Consider the following 20489-nt stretch of genomic DNA (forward strand, 5'->3'; position numbering starts at 1 on the left):
ATACGATTTCTCAGTTGAGAGTGTCACTTTACAGGAAGTTAAAATCACTCCCATGGGGGATATAACAAGTTAAGTGTTTTGTCAAAAAACTTTTTTTCCTACTTTCCAATCCTTATGCCCACTTTGTCCCAGCTCCTCACTGAGTACTATTTATCCATAAATAGACTCTGCACATTTTAACAACGTCTACCAAAACAAGCTCCACAGCCCCACAGACTTATGGAACATTATTGCTCAAAAATTCTTTGGAAAAAAAAAATTCTTTGGAGGTTTTGAAACTTGGTTGCAAATTGGAATCACCTTGGGAGTTTTAAAAAATGCCTGTTGCCTGGGTCACGCCCCAGAGATTCTAATTTAATTGGTAGAGAGTGAGGCCTAAGCATCAGGATTTTTAAAAGCTCCCCAGGTGATTCTAACCTGCAGTCAAAATTGAGAACCACTGTTCTAAACCTTTGTTTTACAGATAAAACAATTAACCCTATCAGTGACACATGCAAATTTAATATTAGAACTAAAGCTAAAACTTGAGTCTTTAGAATTCCAGTTAATAATTCATTTCACTAACTCGAGTGTTTTCATATGTGTTTCCCCAGGCCTAGGCCTGGGAGCTACTGCAGTAGGGACCACAGAAGTAATGGGAATCAAAGAGCAGTCACATATCCACATATCCCTCAACAAATGCAGCTTTTTTATATGCTGGGCTTGCTTTGCAAGATTTTTTCCAGGGAAGAAAGAAAAACAAAAAACAAAAAAAGGAAAAAGTGTGTATCTGCTTAAAGTAAAAAGAGTTTTTTAAGAAAAGAAAAGAAAAGAAAAGAGGAAAAAAGGGAAGGATAGGGAAGAGGAGGCCCATTTCAGCAGCATATATGCTAAAATTGGAATGATACAGAGATTAGCATGGTTCCTACACACAGATAACACACAAATTCATTAAGTGTTCCATTAAAAAAGAAAAAGAAGAAAAAAGTATGACTTCTTAAGGTTAACCCAGGGCCAGTGAATAAAATTATATATGTTAAAATATAAATATGGGGATTTTATCTGTTTCAGTATAAGACAATGAAGAGTGCTTAAGGCCAGAAGATAACTGCTTGGACTTCCTAGTGTATATTCTATAATTTTCAAGGAGGGCCATGTTGTTTCCAAGGTGTGAAGTGGATTAAGAGTGCCCCGAGGAACCACAGTTCTGAGAAGGTGAGAGAACTTTTTATTAAACAAACAAGAAGGGAATTTAGGCAAGTTGGAAGTTGAGGAGAGGAGGCCAGAAAAGGCTGTAGGAACAAGGGCAGGAAGTTGGATAGAGAATGCTAAGACAGGAATTCTGGTTCCTAGAAGAAACTAGACTTTTATTTATTTCATGGGTTAAATAAAAAAGGCACAGCTTGAGAAGAAAACATAGAGGATGGCTATTTCACTGTCATAATCTTTGTCTGGAAAGCCCCCATCCTTTTACCTTTGGAACAGGCTGGAATGATGAAAAAGTTAAGCCGCAATGCTGAACATGCCTATTCATCATGATAACATTGGCTAAGACTCAACAACATCTACTGAAATCTCACAATTTGTTACAAGCACTTGTCTCTACAATTTTGTTTACTCATATCTTTCTGCCTTTGAATTTCTAGCAGTCATCCATTCTTTTATTTTTATTTTGCTATGTTTATATTTCCTATTACTATATAAAATCAAGTTGATGTATTTCTTTTTTAATAACTGGAGGTAATATACTATTTATAAGAATAGCTATCATATGTTCATCACCTACCGCATACCAAAAACCATGAGCGCCACCTTGTAAATATTCTCTCTAATCCCCACAAAAAAACTATGAAGTTAATGTGACCTACTTTCTACTCCTGGGGAATCTTGGGCTCAGAAAGGCTATTATAGCCCAAAGTCAGACAACTTTAAACTATTTTTGTTAAGATTTCCACAACACATGTTGTTTGCCATACCATACTGCTTCATTCTCTCCGTAAGAACCCTGAATTAGGTGGAAATGCGCCCCCCCTCATATTTCTGATATGTAGGCCAGCAGTACTAAGCATATTTGAAGCAACTTTTTTCCCCCATTAACGGGCCTCTGTTTTCCTTTATACCCAGAGAACCTCTTAAAGTTACTATTTTACTATGAAGTACAGATTAAAGTAAAAAAGAATAAAAGTATTTATAAAAGCATTTTGTGACATAAAAGGACTTTTATTCCTAAATGAGGCTTTGAAATCTTTCATCAAATTTTATGACGTTTAAGCATTGTATATTAATGAATCTAGAAGCCCATCTCTATCTAATTCTATATAATACTTCATCTTATGCATATCCACCTTATAGCAGACCATTAAACATACTTATCTTCGAACTTTTTTTTCCTTTCCTCTTGCAGAATATTTAGAAGAAAAACAACAAAATTGTTGGGGCACCTGAGTGGCTCAGTCGGTTAAGCATCCATGTCTTGATTTCTAGCTCAGGTCATGATCTCAGGGTCATTAGATCAAGCCCCATGTTGGGCTCTAGCTGAGCTCTGGGCTTAAGATTATCTCTCTCCCTCTTCCTCTGCCTCTCCCCCACTACTCTCCCTCTCTACAAACAAAACAAAAGAATACAACATTGTCATTAGCACTTTGGGTTTAAAATGCTAAATTGGTTCTTATTAAAATCTTAAAAATATAATGTAGAGGTCCTTCCTTTCTCCCATTTAGCAAGGATGCATGTCTTAACTCATCTCCTCTAAAATAAATCCACCATTGCATAAATCTAACAGTACACTTATGTAAGATTTGCTATCATTTTGTATTTCACATGTATGTGTGGTTTTGTTAATACCTGATACTGACTTGTGATATAAGCAGTATTAATCTTCCAAGAGTTACATGATTTCCAATTCTCTCTTGTATCAATATTTAAATCGTGTTGCAGCCATCTCTGTTTGCTGAAATAAAAATAACTAAAAGTTACTGAATACTTAATATATTTTAGGTATTTCAATCATTTTAAGTATAATATATTGATTTATCCTCATGACAAATCTATAAAAAACATACAATATTACCCCCATTTAATGGATAAGAAAACTGAGTTTAAGTAATGTACCCAAAGTTACTCAGTTAACAAGCGTATAGCTTGATTCAAATCCAGGCAATCTGAGTATAGAGCCCTCTGATGACTTGGCTACTCTTTAACATACAACATTCATTCCCGTTAGCCCTTTCTTTACTCTGCCTTAAATTATTATTATACCTCATTGTCTGCACAAAATCAGAAACTAAAGAGATCTATCCCTCTGATTCCTTTTATCATCTTACCAGCTCCTGGGATAAGGCCTTGCACAAAATAGGTGCCCCACAACTTGAACTAAATTATTAAGTTAAATTGAACTAATTAAATTAATCATTTATTCATTCCATAAATATTTAAAACACATCTCTTTGCCAGTCACTGTAATTTGTGATAGAGATATAATGTTGAATAATATAGAGAAGGGCCTTTTTTGCCCTACTAGAAAGAATATTCTAATTTGGTTATATTATTTTAAAAAAAATCTAGGTAATCAGTGATTCAGCTGGTACACTTTTAGTTGCCAGTGAAAAAACTAACCAAAACTAGCTTAAATGAAAAGGTACCTTAATATTTCACATTCCTGAGAAATCTAAGAGGTGCTGACTTTAGACTCCATTAAAATAGGGCTTCAAAAATGTCATCAGAAAAAAAAAAAAAACAAAAAAAAACAAAAAAAATGTCATCAGTAAATTTTCTCTTTCTCACTTTTTTCTCACTGCTTTCCTCATTCTGTTGTCCTTAGGCAGAGCTCTCTCCATGTGATGGCAACAAGAGCTCCCAGCAGCTCCAACTTAAAACATAGCAACTAAGGGGTGGAGGATGTACTTTTTCCTGAAAGTTCCATTTTTGGTGGAGCTCTTATTGGCTGTGTTTGGGTCGCACATGCAACTCTAAATCCATCAAAATGGCCAAAATGGCCAGGCCCCTGTAATGTGCTCATAGCTTAACTCTGTGGTAAATTCTATAAAACTGGGGAAGGGAAAGCTTGCCAATAAACCATATATCTATTACTCTCAATGAGATAAAAGTGTTAGCTACTCCATATACTCAATGGGCAAGAAATAGTTCTCTATCCATATCCTTCAAAGAAATTACCCCTCATAAAATGACCACCACCCCAAGAAAGATTTTTTAAACCTTATTTTCAATCATTTTGTTACATTGGTAACTCTACTAAGCTCACACATTATATTCAACCCATTATTTTAAAGAAAAAGAGATAACCCCACCAGCAGAAGTAGCCAGACTCTTAACTGATGTATGCATTGAAAGAGCTTCATTTGAGAGATATTTTATATTTAAAAATCTAAATTTCAACAAAATGTTTTATTGCTTCTCCTAGATTATTGAGATTTAATCTCTTCAAATCATACCGTGTCCATAGAAATCCTTTCCTGAGTTCAATTTTAAATAATCTTTATCTGTATAGCATTGGCTGATCCCAAAAATGCTTAATAAAGACTGTCACAAAACAGTGATTTCAAAGTCAAACTGATTCACATATTAAAATTCTGAAAAACAAAATTGCAGAAAATGCAACCATAATGTAGAAAACACACTGGGAGACCAAAATTAATGGGAAGGTCAGGGAAGGGGGAGCAAACAGATGTAATTGAAGTATTCATTAACTCCTTTCACTCTGGGGTACTGAATGTATAAGTAGTGATAAACAACCACCCAGTTGATTATGGGAATATGGGGAGCAATCAAAGTTTAAAAAAAAAAGAGGAACAAGAAATCAAGGTAGCTAAAGGGAATAACTCAGAATCAGGTAAGAAATAAAAATAAAGAAAGTAGCTGACAAACTGAAAAAGGTGACTGGGGACTCCTTAGGGGACAATAAGGAAAGTGGGCTTTCACAAAATGTATGACCAGATTTCTAGCTATAATCAAGAAACTCTAGAGACCTTAACAGTGAGCCTATTAAGTTAAAATCAGATCTAAGTGCAGTTGGTATCATTTCAGAGTCCAGTAGATAGCATCAATCTATGAGAAAAGATCCCTTGATTATTATTAGTGAAAAATTTAAAAGTACCAAAGTATATGCATATGGCATAAACTAGGATAAGTACAGAAGCAATAAAAAGAGCAGTTTAAGACACTTAAATAAACAAACAATAAAACAAACAAAATTGATGAGAGCCTCTTCTTTCTAAGGGACTTGGTATTGTCATATCAAACAAGAAGGCCTGCTTAAGATGGTAAGTTCATGGATAAGAAAGGATTTTTTTTTTTTTTTTGCTAAAATATTAGTAAAGGAGAGATCCAGATTAGGCTTGTACTTAGCAGATCAACCTAATATTTTTCTGGAGTTTGACAGAAAGGATCCTATATATTCATCAAAGAAAATTTAATTTTCTCTGGAGCACATAAACAGCATTTCGCACCCTCTCCTGTAATTAGTGAATAAGTTCTGAATAGTAGAATACAAGAGAGAGTGAAAAATGATAATTTTAGGCCTGACCCTAAAATCTCTTGGGTCATCCTTTGAATTCTTTATCTCATTTGTCCAAAGAGATGGTAGAGCCAATACATGAAAGGTGCCTGATGCCCTGAAGGACTGCATGGGACAGAGCCTCTATGTGGACCCACAGCAAACTATAACATAAATATCAATGCTTATTTTATTAAGCAAGCAATATGCCTCCTCCAACCAATATACAAACATAGGCCCAGAAATTACTGAAGAAAACTGAATTTTTTTGGAAAGAAAGCTAAGAAGAGACAAGAAGGAATGATCCTGTAGTACACTAAAGTCCAGGGATAGATGAGGTGAAACAATTAGGGGGAAAAAAAAGTTCACATTATTTGAGATAGTAGAAGGGTATTTAAGACAAAAGATGTCTAATATAAATTTGAGGGGATCCCTGGGTGGCGCAGTGGTTTAGCGCCTGCCTTTGGCCCAGGGCGCGATCCTGGAGACCCGGGATCGAATCCCACATCAGGCTCCCGGTGCATGGAGCCTGCTTCTCCCTCTGCCTGTGTCTCTGCCTCTCTCTCTCTCACTGTGTGCCTATCATAAATAAATAAAAATTAAAAAAAAAAAATTTAATATAAATTTGAGTTGTATGCTGTGCTGTGCTGTGTTGCATTGTGCATAAATCCCCCTCTTGGATGCCAAATCTTGAGTAAAATTTGCTAAATGCGAAGACTTTTAAAAAATATTATCTTGAAAGTGAATGAATCTAATCAGAGTGGTATATAGCAAGGTGATATAAGGGGAAAAGGGAGCAGTCAGCAAAGAGGCAAAACAAAGAGTAGAGATTAGGAATTTAGTAATAGCAACTTTCTTCCTCATTCTGTGAGGACAGCATTATCCTTTTTTTTTTTAAGATTTTATTCATTTATTCATGAAAGACACAGAGAGAGGCAGAGACACAGACAGAGGGAGCTCGATGCGGAACTTGATCCCAGGACTCCAGGATCAGGCCCTGAGCCAAAGGCAGACGCTCAACCGCTGAGCCACCCAGGCTCCCCAGGACAGATTATCCTAATACTAAAACCAGATAAAGGTATTACTAACAAACTACAGACCAATGACTATCATGAACATATATGAGAAATTTTCAATAAAATGTTAGCAAATTGAATCCAATAATGTATAAAAAGAATTATAGATCATGACCAAGTGGGATTTTTACTTCAGGTATTCAAGAATTGGTTTAATGTTCAAAAATAAATTATGTAATGGTATTGGGAAAACTAGATATTCACAAAAGAATAAAATAGAGCCCCTATATCACACAATTCACAGAAATTAACTCAAACTGGATTAAAGGATTAAATATAAAATCTGACTTTGTAAAACTCCTAGAAGACAATACAGGAAAAAAGCTCTCTGACATAGGTCTGAGCAATAATTTTCGGATATATGAAAAAGCAGTTAATAAAAGCAAAAATAAACCAGTGAGACTATGTCAAACTAAAAAGCTCTGCTCAGCAAACTTAACCAGCAACAAAATGAAAAAGCAACCCATGGAATGGGAGAAAATATTTCCAAACCATAGATCTGATAAGAGGTTAACATCCTGAATATATAAAGATCTCATTCAAACCAATAAATAGCAAAAAAAAAAAAAAAAAAAAATAATACAATTTGAAGACAGGCAAATGACCTGAATAGACATTTTTTCCAAAGAAGACATACAAATGGCCAACAGATACATAAAAATATGCACACCACTAATCATCAGAGAAATGCAAATCAAAATACCTGACATATGCTAGGATGGCAATCATCAAAAAGGCAAGAAATAAATGCTGGTGAAGATGTGGAAGAAAGGGAATTCTATCTCGTGCACTCTTTGGTGAGAATGTTGGCTGGTACTGCCACTGGGGAAAACACAATAGGGGTTCCTTAAAAATTAAAAATGGAACTACCATATGATCTAGTAATCCCACTTCGGGTATATATCCAAAGGAAACAAAACCATTATCTCAGAAAGCTATTTCTACTCCCATGTTCATCACAGCATTCATTTCTATATTCATAGAAATAGAAAATAGAAAAGTAGTTTCAGGAACTGGAATTGGGGGAAATAGGGAGAAGCTAGTTAAAGGGTACAAACTTTCATTTATAAGATGAATGACATCTGAGGATTTAGTATATTATATATATATATATGTATATTTAGTATATAACACAGTGACTATAACATAGTGACTATAACACTGCATTCTATCACTGAAATTTGCTAAGAAGGTACAACTTAAATGTTCTCCTCACCTTCCCTGAAAAAGCAAAAAGTATTGCATTTTTCATTGATCATAAAAAAATTTAGAAAAAAAAACACAAAAATCAGAGAACTAAAAATACTGATAATCTGTAATCCCAACACTCAAAGGACCACTACTATCATTTCACAATTATAATGTAATGTTAATAGCTGGTATTATCTTCCATACCCTTATTTCTTTTCTGTTCAACAACTACTTTCTTATGATTATTATTGGAGTATAGCTGACACACACAGTTGCTAAATTAGTTTCAGGTATACTACTTAGTGCTACTTAAACTAACCAAATTAGAACAATGGAAATGTTCCCATTTAGTGGAATGATTATGTAATCATTTTGACCTCCTGCACTATTTGGAATGATCTATTTCAAATACCTAGCATGTCACATACCTATACACACAAATTTGGCATCTCATTCTAAATGTCTATGATGGTACATACCACCACTAGGTTTTTCTAATTGAGAAAGATGCAATTATTTCTCAATTTAAATAGATACTGAAAAGTTGTCTCATCAAAAGACAACAAGGATGTATATTCCTCCTAAGTTCCTTGTTCTGTCCCTGCCTCCCTGTGATAACAATCAATTTTACAGGAGGAAGTTGCCTAGCCTTGACTTTTCCTTCTACTTGAAAGCAAGCTGCATTCCAGATTGCTAATAATTGAAAGATCAATTGCATCATAGGCGCTTGACTAAATGTCATTTCAAGTGGCACATTTCCAAGATAGCAAAAGCTATAATATTGACCAAAACAAAGAAACTGCTGAAGTTGTTGGAATAAAAGATGATAGATCTATGTGTGATTTTTCCAGCATAACACCAACTCCTGAGTTCACTTCTAGGCTGTACTCTGGGAGCAAAGAGATGACACTTAACTCATCATATTTCAAAATACAAAATATAACAAAATAACTTTTAAAGTATGACAACTTTTAAAAAATGAACCTTGAAGACAAACTAGAAGTCAGGAAATAAATATACGTGCATACAAAAATTTAGTATAAAATAAAGATAAGGCAATGACTCTTGTTCCATAATAATGTTGTAAATCTGGATAGTCATCTGGGGAAAAAATAATTGCATCTATATACCATACCTTATCCTAATAAACATTGAAGTGTATTAGTATTTAAATGTAAAAATGAAAACATATTAGTTCAGAGTAAACTATGGGGGAAAACTGCCTTTATAGCCCAGGAGTAGAAGCCTTTTTAAGTATAGCAAAACAGAGAAGCTATAAAAAACAAAGATGGAAAAATGGGCCTAAGTTTAAGAATAAAATCTGTATAACAAAAAGCTCACCAAAAGTTATGTCAAAAGATAATCAGCAAAATAACAAAGTGAGAAAATATTTTAATTCATATTACAATGGACTAACATTTCTGTAATATACAAATATTTTTCTAATATTTCTCTAGTATACAAAGAGCATTTGCATCTTGACAAGAATGTCAAAAAACAATAGAAAATATAGGCAAAGAATATGAACATATATTTCACAGAATTATAAATACAAATAGCTCTTAAAACTGTGAAAAGATGCTAATGAAGAAAAGGAATTAGAATTGTTGACCTTACCTTCAGGACTTATCATTATTCACAAATAATTAAAAGATGAGTATTTAGGAATGACAATGTCACCTATATTTGCAATTTGCAATTTAATATTTGATTAGTATTCAGGTGAATTTTTCTTCCATCAATATTAAATGTACAAAATGAGTTTGTTAGATCACTTGTATTGGATGTAATTGAAAAGGAAAAATTATAAAACTGCGAAAATTAGAGGAGAAGAAACAATATGGCTAGGTTTGTTTTTTGCGCTTTTTTTTAGTTTTTTTGAGGGGAAAGGAGACTATCAACTTTTTGAAAATACATCATTCAGAAATTCTAAAAAGTATGAAAAGCATAATTGTCCTCCATAATAGCACATGAAAATGGTCACATTAAGCGCTTTAATGTAATATCACTACCCATGTCCTCTATAAATCTACATTCTTTTAGTATACATACACACACCATGCATACAATATACATTGTGTATACAGAATATATTACGCACTGAAATATAGCAGAATTTTCTAATCTGCATTTTTCACTGAACATATCATAAGCTGGTAAAAGAGTTTTCAACAATAATAGCATTTTAATATATGAGATAACCATTTCCAAAACCTTAAGAATGGGTGGAGGAGGGAGGCTGGATGGAGTTTCTTCACAGCAGTGTGTGTATCTGTTGGAGAAACTTATTATTTTCTGTCCCCGTGTTTCCTTTCCATGCAGAAAGCCTTCCCCAAAAAATAGCACTTTCAATTTCCTTCCCACCATAAGGTGGAGTGACTTACATGACTGGTGTGTTTGAAAACAGAATTGTCCATGTGCGGCTCTGCTCCAGGGTTCTCTTAGCCTCTGTACAAGGTGCATTCTTCTCTTTGCTCTCTGCCTTCCAGTAGGTCACCTGTCCAAGTGGGTAAGACTTGCACCTACCCTTGCCTGAGTATGCCTGAGTGGGTAAAGTTAATTCTAGACTAAAGCATTGGGAAGCACATCAAAACTACAATCTTCAGTACAGCTTTAATCTGTAATTAGGTTGTCACTTTGGTCTTGAGATATCTGCCTCTTTTCTTTTGACTTGAACTTGCAAGGTGAAGAAAGTGCTAATATATGTTGACTCCCTAAAATTCTAACTTTGTCTATAACTGCATTTCCAATTCACAAAGCATTTTCATGTTCATTATCGTATTTGATTTTCTTAGTAACCCTTACATGTAGGAGGGAAGACATGAACATTTGTTGAATGAATGCCTACTATTTGTTAAAAATGTGCCAAGACATTTACCTTTTTTTCAATCTTAATTAATCTTCACAGCTTTAGAAAATAGAATTAGCCCTTATCTTAAAGATCTGAAAGTGGACTTTCAGAGAGATGAAATGATTTGCCTAGGATAGACAACTGGTAAGTGGTAAAATCAGAAGTTCAAACGGACTATAAACACCAGGATCTTATCTCTCATTCACTTTTGTATTCCCAGGTCCTGCTGGTCTCATGCTTGGCACAGAGAAGGCATTCAATACAAATGATTAAATAAATGACTCCAAATAAATGCTCTTTCCACTGGATCATAGAGTGGGAACAGAGATTTCTTTTTAAACTACAACTCAGGGAAACTTCAAGTTATAATCCTATTTCCATGGGACTTAGGAGTGGGGGAGTGCAGGCAGAACCTGAGGCTCATTTCTGGAGATGTGTATGGAAATCCTATGAGGTTGCATGAGATGTATCAGAAATCTAGTATTTTATAGGGTCCTTGTCACTACTGAAGCAATGAGATCTTTGACATCATCATTTGCTTGCTACTATCTGCAATTCTCTCATCTGTAAAATAGAAATGTTAAAGAAATAATCTTGAAAGGTGTTGTAACCCTAATATTCTACCAATATGTGAAGCCCAAAGTTCAATCTCAAAAAGAAGAAATGCTGCTGCTTTCTAAACAACAAAGACTGTGTATTTATTGTGCAGTTATATACAGAAATTGGAATTTAACACATGGATAAAGGCACCTATCATTTTGAATATAACATACTTCTCACACGTCCACAAGTTGACAAGCCCAGAAACTCCATAAAACTAGAAAGTCATGGCATAAATTCTGCTTGAAAATGTATTGTTCCAAAAGTCATGATTTAGAACTTGCTGTTAAAACTGAGATGATCTAAGACAAAATAGGGAAACAGTTTTGCCTAAGGAAAGTAAAAGGGATACACATATCTTTTAAGCTTTCTCTCTCATTGTGCTTCTCACACACGCTCTCATGCACGCTTGCGCACACACACACACCATGAATGATTTTTGCTACAAACACACACCAGCACACCAGACAGGTATCTTATTTTAAAAGAAGGGAAAAGGTAATGAAAAGAAGCAGTCATTTTATTTTTCACATCTGACAATGCCCTCAGCAACAGGTGACAATGAAGGAAATACGCAATGATATGCATCTTGCTATCTCTTTGTTGACCTGTATCTTTTACAGTCAAAAAGAAAGCAGGTAATGTACTCCATTAACAGAAGAAAAGCTTTAAAAAGTGCTCAAGATCACCAGCATAGTTATTATGCTATTTGAGTTTTTTAAGATGCAGATGTAAGATTCAAAGTGACAGCAGGATGTACAAGTCAAAAAATATTCTATTTAGTGGCCTGACTTTTGAAGAAATAAAGAAACCTGAAAATTAAAAAAAAAGAAACCTGAAAATTGATCCATTTACAACAGATTTAAACCATAATGTTCTAGAAAAAAAATAACACAAAATGCATTAAGATCATCGTTGCCTGCATCCATAGGCATATAAATAATTAATTGTTAATTAGATACCAGTTCTAACCAAATCATTGGTACAGAGTAGCAACAAAGAAGTGTTTTTTGCTAGATAAGAACCAAATATCATTTTACCAATATTCCAAAGAAAAGGGGATAAGGGAAGGACCAATGTATCATTGACAGATAAGGGTGCTATGTATATGTTAGAATTATTAAGCAAGTACTTTAGTTCTTTGGTTTTTTTAAGAGAGAAAGAGAGAGACAGCGCCCAAGTGTGAGCAGTAAGAGGTAGAGGCAGAGGGAGAAAGAGAATCTTAAGCAGGCTCCATGCCCAGTGCTGAGCCCATTGCAGAGCCCATGACCCTGAGATCATGACCTGAGCCAAAATCAAGAATCAACATTAAGCAAGTACTTTTAAAATAAACTGGCTAAGGGTGGCCTCACATTGCTATGTAAATGATCGTTATTTAGTCCGACAAAACTCTGTAGTCTTCATTCTAACTTTTGACTCCCTACTGAAAAATCCAACCCTGACACCAGTTATCTAGCTTTAATTTCAATAAAGGTCTCTTCGGCTTCTGCAGCTTCATAGTGATAATCTAGCCAGAATTAAAAAATACTCCCTTAGAAATGTACCCTTTTAGCTTTCAAAGCACTTATACATCCAGTATCAAGACTTATAGACTACATGAACAAAAAGGAGCATCAAGTATAATCTTCTAAAATCTTATATGACAAATCATTTAATTCAATAGATACCATCTGTATATATACGAAGTAAGTGCTATGCTAGGGGTAAAAGCCAGGCTTTATCCCATGTTTCCAGACACCTAAGCCACTGCTCCTACTACTATACTGGAAGTGGTAAGTAATATTCTACGAATTGGTAAACTAATATAATTTGGCAGTGGCTGCTCAAACTGCATGGTTAAAGAGATAATTCTTGGCTATATTCAACTACAGAGGGAAAGAGTCCTCTAACTGATTAGTGATGTCTATCCTGGGCACAAGAATGGGGATGACAGCAGGTATGTTCAATACTTCCCAATTATGTACAGAAGTTTTATTACAAACTCAAGAATCATTCATATTATCAAATACACTATTATGATATAATTAAAAAGCTATATAATATTTAATATTTTCCATTTTTATCTACCAAAAAGCACTATAGCTATTATGTGATGCTATGTATTGGTAATATAAAAATGGGTAAGATTTGGTCTCTGTCCTAAAGCAGCACATTTTCTAGCAAGAAATATAAAAATCTATACAGCTAATATAATAAGATAAGCACTGTACTTTTAAGCATGGCTGTAATATTCCGATGTAACATCTAAATTTATTTGGAATCCTCATACACCAAATATCAAGTCAATGTTTTAATATGACCTATAATTATCACAAAAACCACAGTTAAAGGACATTTGATCAATGTAACTCTTTTATAAACTTGTGTAAATTCAATTATATAATGCCTTTTAAGTGTTTAATACAGTGTCTGAAACATAGAAAATACTCTAATACCAGCTTCTATAAAATAGCCAACTGTCCCTTCCTAAAGCTCTATCATAGGTTCACTAAGATACTCATAGAAGCACAAATATGAAAATTCACAAAGCCAAAAACTGAATTAAGATTCAAACTATTGTCAAAATCTGGAATAAACTAACACTCAGTACAAAGGCTATGAAAATGGATTCTAAAATACCAACAGACTTGTTTCTAAGTGGATATAGTAAGTTGTAGCTGGCAGCAAGTAGGAAAAAAATGGATACATTGACATGATTTTTTTCATATGGAAAATTGGAGAATCTGAAAGCAAAGAACACTAGATGAATTAAAATTCCAGAAGATAAAGGTCCTTCCTCAGAATTATGGGATATATTGTGTCCCTCAAAAAGAGATGTGGAAGTCTTAACTTACAGTACCTATGAATGTGACCTTATTTCAATACAACGACTTTGCAAATGTAACCAAATTAAAATGAAGTCATTAAAGAGGACCTAGCCTCCAGAAATGTGAGAAAATAAATTTATCTTGTTTAAATCACCTAATTTGTGGTAATTTGTCAAAGCAGCCAGAGCAGACTAATACACTATGTGAAGAAACACTTCTTACCATTTCTTTCTCTGAGGGCATTTTCTGATGCTGGCTATGGCTGCAGATCAGCCTTTTCCCAGGTAGAAAGACTCTATAGCAGAGCATTTGGCAGCCAGTGAGGTTGGCAGAGCAGATTAGAAAGTGGTGAAGCAAAAAATTTGAGCCAAATTTTCCCCATTTGCTGAGTCCTAAAGTAGAATGGCAAACTGGGAAGCTAGATCAAGAGGCTTTTAAGTGCAAAGAAAAATCCCTAAAAGTCTTATGAAAAGGTAGATAAATGAAACCAATAATCAAGAGGGGGGAAAAGCAGAAGCAGAGCCAAAGATTATTTACATATTGGGCTGAATAGAGAAGGACTCTAAAATACTATAATTAATTAGCCCCTGTAGGACCTTTCAGGGAGACAGAAGGGAGCGATCTCATAGTATCAAAATCAATATAAAGAGGCAACCTTACTTACTAAAAATTGTTAATATAAAAAAGGAACAGGGGGCTATAATGAACAACTTTACTCCAATAAATTTAAAATTTAATTGAAATGGAAGAACTCTGAAAACCATAAAACAGCCAAGTTGAAATAAGAAAAATATCTAAATCATCATTTATCAATTAAATAAATTTAATTTGCAATTAAAACCTTTCTCACAGACAACCACTTATGGTTTACCTTCTACTTATATCAACCAAAAAAGAACAAAATATATGAAATGACAGTTTTCAAGATACTGGACATCAGGCCAAAGGACAAGGATCACTGGGAAATCAAACACAATGCGATCAGTCAGTCCTACCATTACACCAACTTACTGCTTTTACAGAGTTCCTAGGCTTCTGTTTGGGAAGAGGAAACCAAGGTAGAGTCCATTAGACTTCCTGAGATGAAGAGGAAGTGTTGGAAGTCTGGAGACACCAAGTTAGTGAGAGTTTGCTGGAAAGAGTACCAGAGAGGAAAGAGCAATAAAAAGAATGTTGGAGAATTATACAGTCCCCTCCAAGTTTTCAGCTGAGTGTGATTAGCATGAGGAAACTGAGGCCAAGGAAAGAAAGCCAAAAAGGTTGAGGTAATAATGCCTGATGTTTATGCCAGTCCAAAAATAGTGCCTCTTATCAGTAAAAAAATGTAAAGGAAAAATTATGATTCATGGGGCAGTGAGTACACAAATGGGTTAATCTCAGGAGTGAGGAAAATTTAGCTCTAGACTGAACATGTCTCCAGTCCTACCTCATAAATCTTAAAAGCAACACCTAAAAGGATCAAACTATTTCCAAGAAATTTAATTGCATCCCAAACAAAAGGTCAAGAATATTTATAAGAAGAGAAAATTCTCTGGAAATAAAAATACAAAATTCACAATATCTGACACTCTGTCAAAGATTACCAGTTGCACAAAGAAGGTGGATAATATTACCCATAACAATGAGTAAACCAATCAATTGAAACCAAAGGATAATTCCATAAATGCTAAAATTAAAAGACTGCATTAAAACAGTAATGATAACTGTATTCTAAATGTTCATGAAGATGTGGATAAACTGGAACTCTCCCACACTGCTGGTAGGAATATAAATAACAGAACACCTTTGGAAAACAGTTTAGCACTTTCTAAAACTTTATATACTCACCAATGATTTGATTTAGTCATTGTACTCCTTGGTATATGCCCAAGAAAAATAAAAGCAAATGACCATACAAAGTCTTACACACAAAAGTTCATAGTAAATTCATTCATAATAAGCAAAAACTGAAAGCAACCCAACATTAAATGAATTAATGTAATATAACTGTACAATGGAATACTACTCAGCAATACAAAAGAACAAAGCATTGTTACACACTTCAACATGATGAATATGTAAGTGATTATGCTGAATGAAAGAAGCCAAGCTAAAAAGAGTACATAATGCATGAGTCCATTCATATAAAATTCTAGAAAATATAAACTAATACATAGTTACAGAAAGCATATTGATAGCTGTTGGGGTCAGGGAAGTGGAAAGAGTCAGAAGGGAGGAATTTCAAAGGATCAAGACAAAACTTCACAAAGGATGGTTTCAGTGGTACATACATATGTCAAAATATCAAAATATTTTGCAATTTCTATAATTTACTGTATCCTCAATTTATATCTCAATGATGCTTTTTAAAAAAATTCCCACAAAAAATACTCTAGGTCCAACTGGCTTCAGTAGTGAATTCTATCAAATACTAGGGGGAAAAAAACCATAAATTTCATGCAAACTCTTCCAAAGAATACAAAAAGGGAAAATACTTCTCATTGTCCCAGCTACCAGTATATCCCTGATACCAAAACCTGGCAGGGACTTTACATAAAAGGAAAACATAAGCCAATATGACCTATAAAAATAAATGCAAAGACCTCAAACAAGATATTACTAAGTTGAGGTCAGCAATATATAAAATATATCATTACCAAGGAGGGGAAGTTTGGATTAACATGTGAAAATCAATCAGTATAATTCACAATTTTAACAGAATAAAAAATTATCATTTTAATATATGCATAATAGTTATTGGATAAAAACTAAAACTTGTTCATGATATCAGCTCTTAGCATACTAGTAATAGAAGGAAACTATCTAAATCTGAAAATCCTACAGTCAGCATCTTTTTTTTTAATTTTTTTTTTTTAAATTTATGATAGTCACACAGAGAGAGAGAGAGAGAGGCAGAGACACAGGCAGAGGGAGAAGCAGGCTCCATGCACCGGGAGCCCGACGTGGGATTCGATCCCGGGTCTCCAGGATCGCGCCCTGGGCCAAAGGCAGGTGCCAAACTGCTGCGCCACCCAGGGATCCCCAGTCAGCATCTTAATGGCAAAATATCACATTCTTTTCCTCTTTAGATAAGAAATATGATAAGGATATCCACATCACCATTTCTTTCTTTTTTTTTATATATATTCATGAGAGACACAAATAGAGGCAGAGACATGGGCAGAAGGAGAAGCAGGCTCTATGCAGGAAGTCTGATGTGAGACTCGATCCAGGGACTCCAGGATCATGCCCTGAGCCAAAGGCAGATGCTCAACCACTGAGCCTCCCAGGCATCCCTCCACATCACCATTTCTATTCAACATTATACTTTCAATAATGCAAGACAAATGAATAAAAAGCTTTTAAAATTGAAAAAGAAGAAATCATATTGTCAATAGCTATTGATGACATGATTGAGTGCATAGGAACTCTAAGAAATATAAATTATTAGTATTAGTAAGTAAATTAATAATTAAATAGAATTAATGGTCTCTAAATATGAGTTCAATATACAAAATGTATGTTTATACACTTGCAAGAAACAATTGGACGATGTAATTTTAAAGAGAATACCATTTACTTAGCACCCAAATATAAAATATATAGGAATAAATCTAATGAAATCTATAAAAGATTTCTACAGTGAAAAACCATAAAATTTTGAGAGGAATTTAAGAACCCTTAAATAAATGCAAAAATATGCAAAATTCATGGATTAACAGGCTGAATATTGTTAAAAATCAGTTCTCTTCAAATTGATCTATAGTCAGTACAATCCTAATCCTAATATCAGCATGGTTATTATGTGAGAAAGAAACAACAAGTTGATTCTAAAATTTATGTGAAAATTAAAAGGACCTAAAGTAGCCATGGCAATCTTGAAAAAAACGGAATCTGAGATTTCAAGATACCAGACTTCAAGTCTTACAGGAAGTAATGGTAATTTAGGTTATGTGGTATTTGCAAAATGATACCCAACTACACCATTGGAACAAACTAGAGTCCAGAAACACATTCACACATAAATGGTCACAAATTTACTTTAAAGAGTAACTGTATTTTTAATACAAGAAGGATTAAATAAAGGTCTTAGAGCAATTAAATATATAAATAATGGTCTTAGAGCAATTGAAAATATAAATGGAAAAGTATGAATCAGGGCTACTTCATATCATATACAAATTAATTTGATTTGGATCATAGACTTAAATGTTAGACAATAACTTTTTAGGAAAAAGCAGGAAAGTATTGTCATGAACTTGGGCTGAGCAAAATTTTCACAAAAGAACACAGAAATCATTAACCATTAAAGAAAAAAATTGAGAAATGGAATTTCATTAGTTATGATATGTAGCCATCCAAAAGCATAATTAAGAAAGTGAACATTTAAGCCACAAAGAAAAAATATATAACTAATAAAAGGGCTCACATCCAGAAAATATAAAGAACTCCTAAAAATCATTAAAAAGAGACAGACACCTCAATTTTTAATGAGTATATTTCTTAAAGTGGTACACATAAGAAAGGCTATCAAAAGATGACTTACATATATGAAAAGATAGATAATCAGTCATCAAGAAAAGTGAAAACAACAGTGAAATATTTCTACACATCAACCACAATAGCTAAAATTAAAAATGATTGATCACACCAAGTATTGGTAAAAATATGGAGCAACTAGAATTCTCATGTGTTAGTAACTAGAGTATAAACTGATAAAACTACTTTAGAAAACCATACTGGTGATTTTATGACCCACCCATTCCAATTCTAAGTGTATATCCAAGAAAAATGAATGTATACCAAAAGCATGTTCAAGAATGTTCATAATTCCATTATTTATTATTATCAAATGCTAGAAACAACCAAAATAACTATCAACAGTAAAATGAAAACATAAATTGTAACATAGGGTGGAACACACCAATTTTTAAAAAATAGATTACCATCACATACAACTAGCCAGATGCAAAAGAGGTCATAATGCACGATTCTACTTATATAAGTACCTACATTAGGTTATAAACAAAGACAGGCCGTGATCAGATAATACTTAAGATAATTCAGTCACCAACCATTAAGCAAACAAGGAGAATAATGTAAAGCAAAGAGGATAATACAAAAACATACAGTAAAATTCTGCCATGAGGGTATACATGGGATCCAAAATATTGAGTAAAGTTTGGAGATGCAGGATCTGGCTGCTTTTTTTACAAATCTGTTCTAAAATTTGACACAGATCACACTGGGCAAAAATAAAGGTGTTTATAAGACTATGTTCCTTCTGAAAGTTCTAGAGGAGAATTCACTTTCCTCACCTTTTCCGACTCTCAGAGGCTGCCTCCATTCCTTGGTTCATAACCCATTCCATTTTCAAAGCCAACAATACCAGAAAAATCTTTCTCATATTGCATTATTCTGATCACACTGACCCTTCTGCCTTCTCTTTCACTTTTAAAGACCTTTGTGATTATATTGGACCTACCCAGATTCTCTGGGATAATCTCCCTACTTTAAAGCCATCTGATTAGCAATCTTAATCTACAAACTTAATTCCCCTTTGCCTTGTAATATGACATATTCAGGGAGGTTTAAGGAGATTAAGGTTTAGGACAGAAAAATCTTTGAGGGGTCATTATTTTGCCTACCACACTTGGGTACCCACCCATGATCCAAATTCCCTCACATTTTCAATCTCAAGAGCAAATAATACCCTGAATTCAGTGTTTATCAATAGCAAATATATTTTAAGCTATTCTATGTGTTTGTAGGCATACCAATATATAGTGTCCTTTTAAAGCTTTTCTAGGGACAGCATAATATACGTAAAACACCACAACTTATCTTTTCATTTAATATTATGTTTTTGCATAGCCCTACATCATTTATTTTGAGTGATGTTCTATATGTATATATCATGATGAAATTCCTACACCTATCAACTCATGCCCATGAATGGAAAATTTTTCTTTAAAAGTAGAATTGGGGGCAGCCCGGGTGGCTCAGCGGTTTAGCACTGTCTTCGGCCCAGGGCATGACCCTGGAGACCCGGAATCGAGTCCCACATTGGGCTCCCTGCGTGGAGCCCACTTCTCCCTCTGCCTCTCTCTCTCTCTCTCTCTCTAATAAATAAATAAAAATAAAATCTTTAAAAAATTTTTAAAAATTTTAAAAATAAAAGTAGAATTGCAGGATGGAAGATAAGCACATCTTTAACTTATTATCAAATTGTTTAGGTTTGCCAATTTACATTTCTATGAGCACTCTACTGTACATTTCTCTGCATCCTCACAGCCTTTTAAATATTTCCCTGCTGTTATAAGCTGAATTGTGTTCTCCAAAATTTCATGTATTTAAGACCTACCCCCCAGCACTTCAGACAATAACTGTATTTGGAGATTAGAGTTTCTAAAGAGTTGATTAAGTTACAGTAAGTTACAATTCGATGCGCCAATAAGACTGGTGCCTTCACAATATCATTCCATAAGATTACT

At 34.1% G+C, this 20489-nt stretch overlaps 1 non-coding gene across 1 annotated transcript; it reads left to right on the plus strand.

Moving 5' to 3' along the window:
• Positions 1 to 845: 845 nt before the first annotated feature.
• Positions 846 to 949, plus strand: LOC121496361. The gene has a single exon (XR_005989185.1). It is a non-coding gene; the product is annotated as a U6 spliceosomal RNA (small nuclear RNA).
• Positions 950 to 20489: the final 19540 nt, after the last annotated feature.

Source organism: Vulpes lagopus, chromosome 7, assembly GCF_018345385.1.
Source record: "Vulpes lagopus strain Blue_001 chromosome 7, ASM1834538v1, whole genome shotgun sequence".
In the NCBI taxonomy this organism is placed as follows: Eukaryota; Metazoa; Chordata; class Mammalia; order Carnivora; family Canidae; genus Vulpes; species Vulpes lagopus.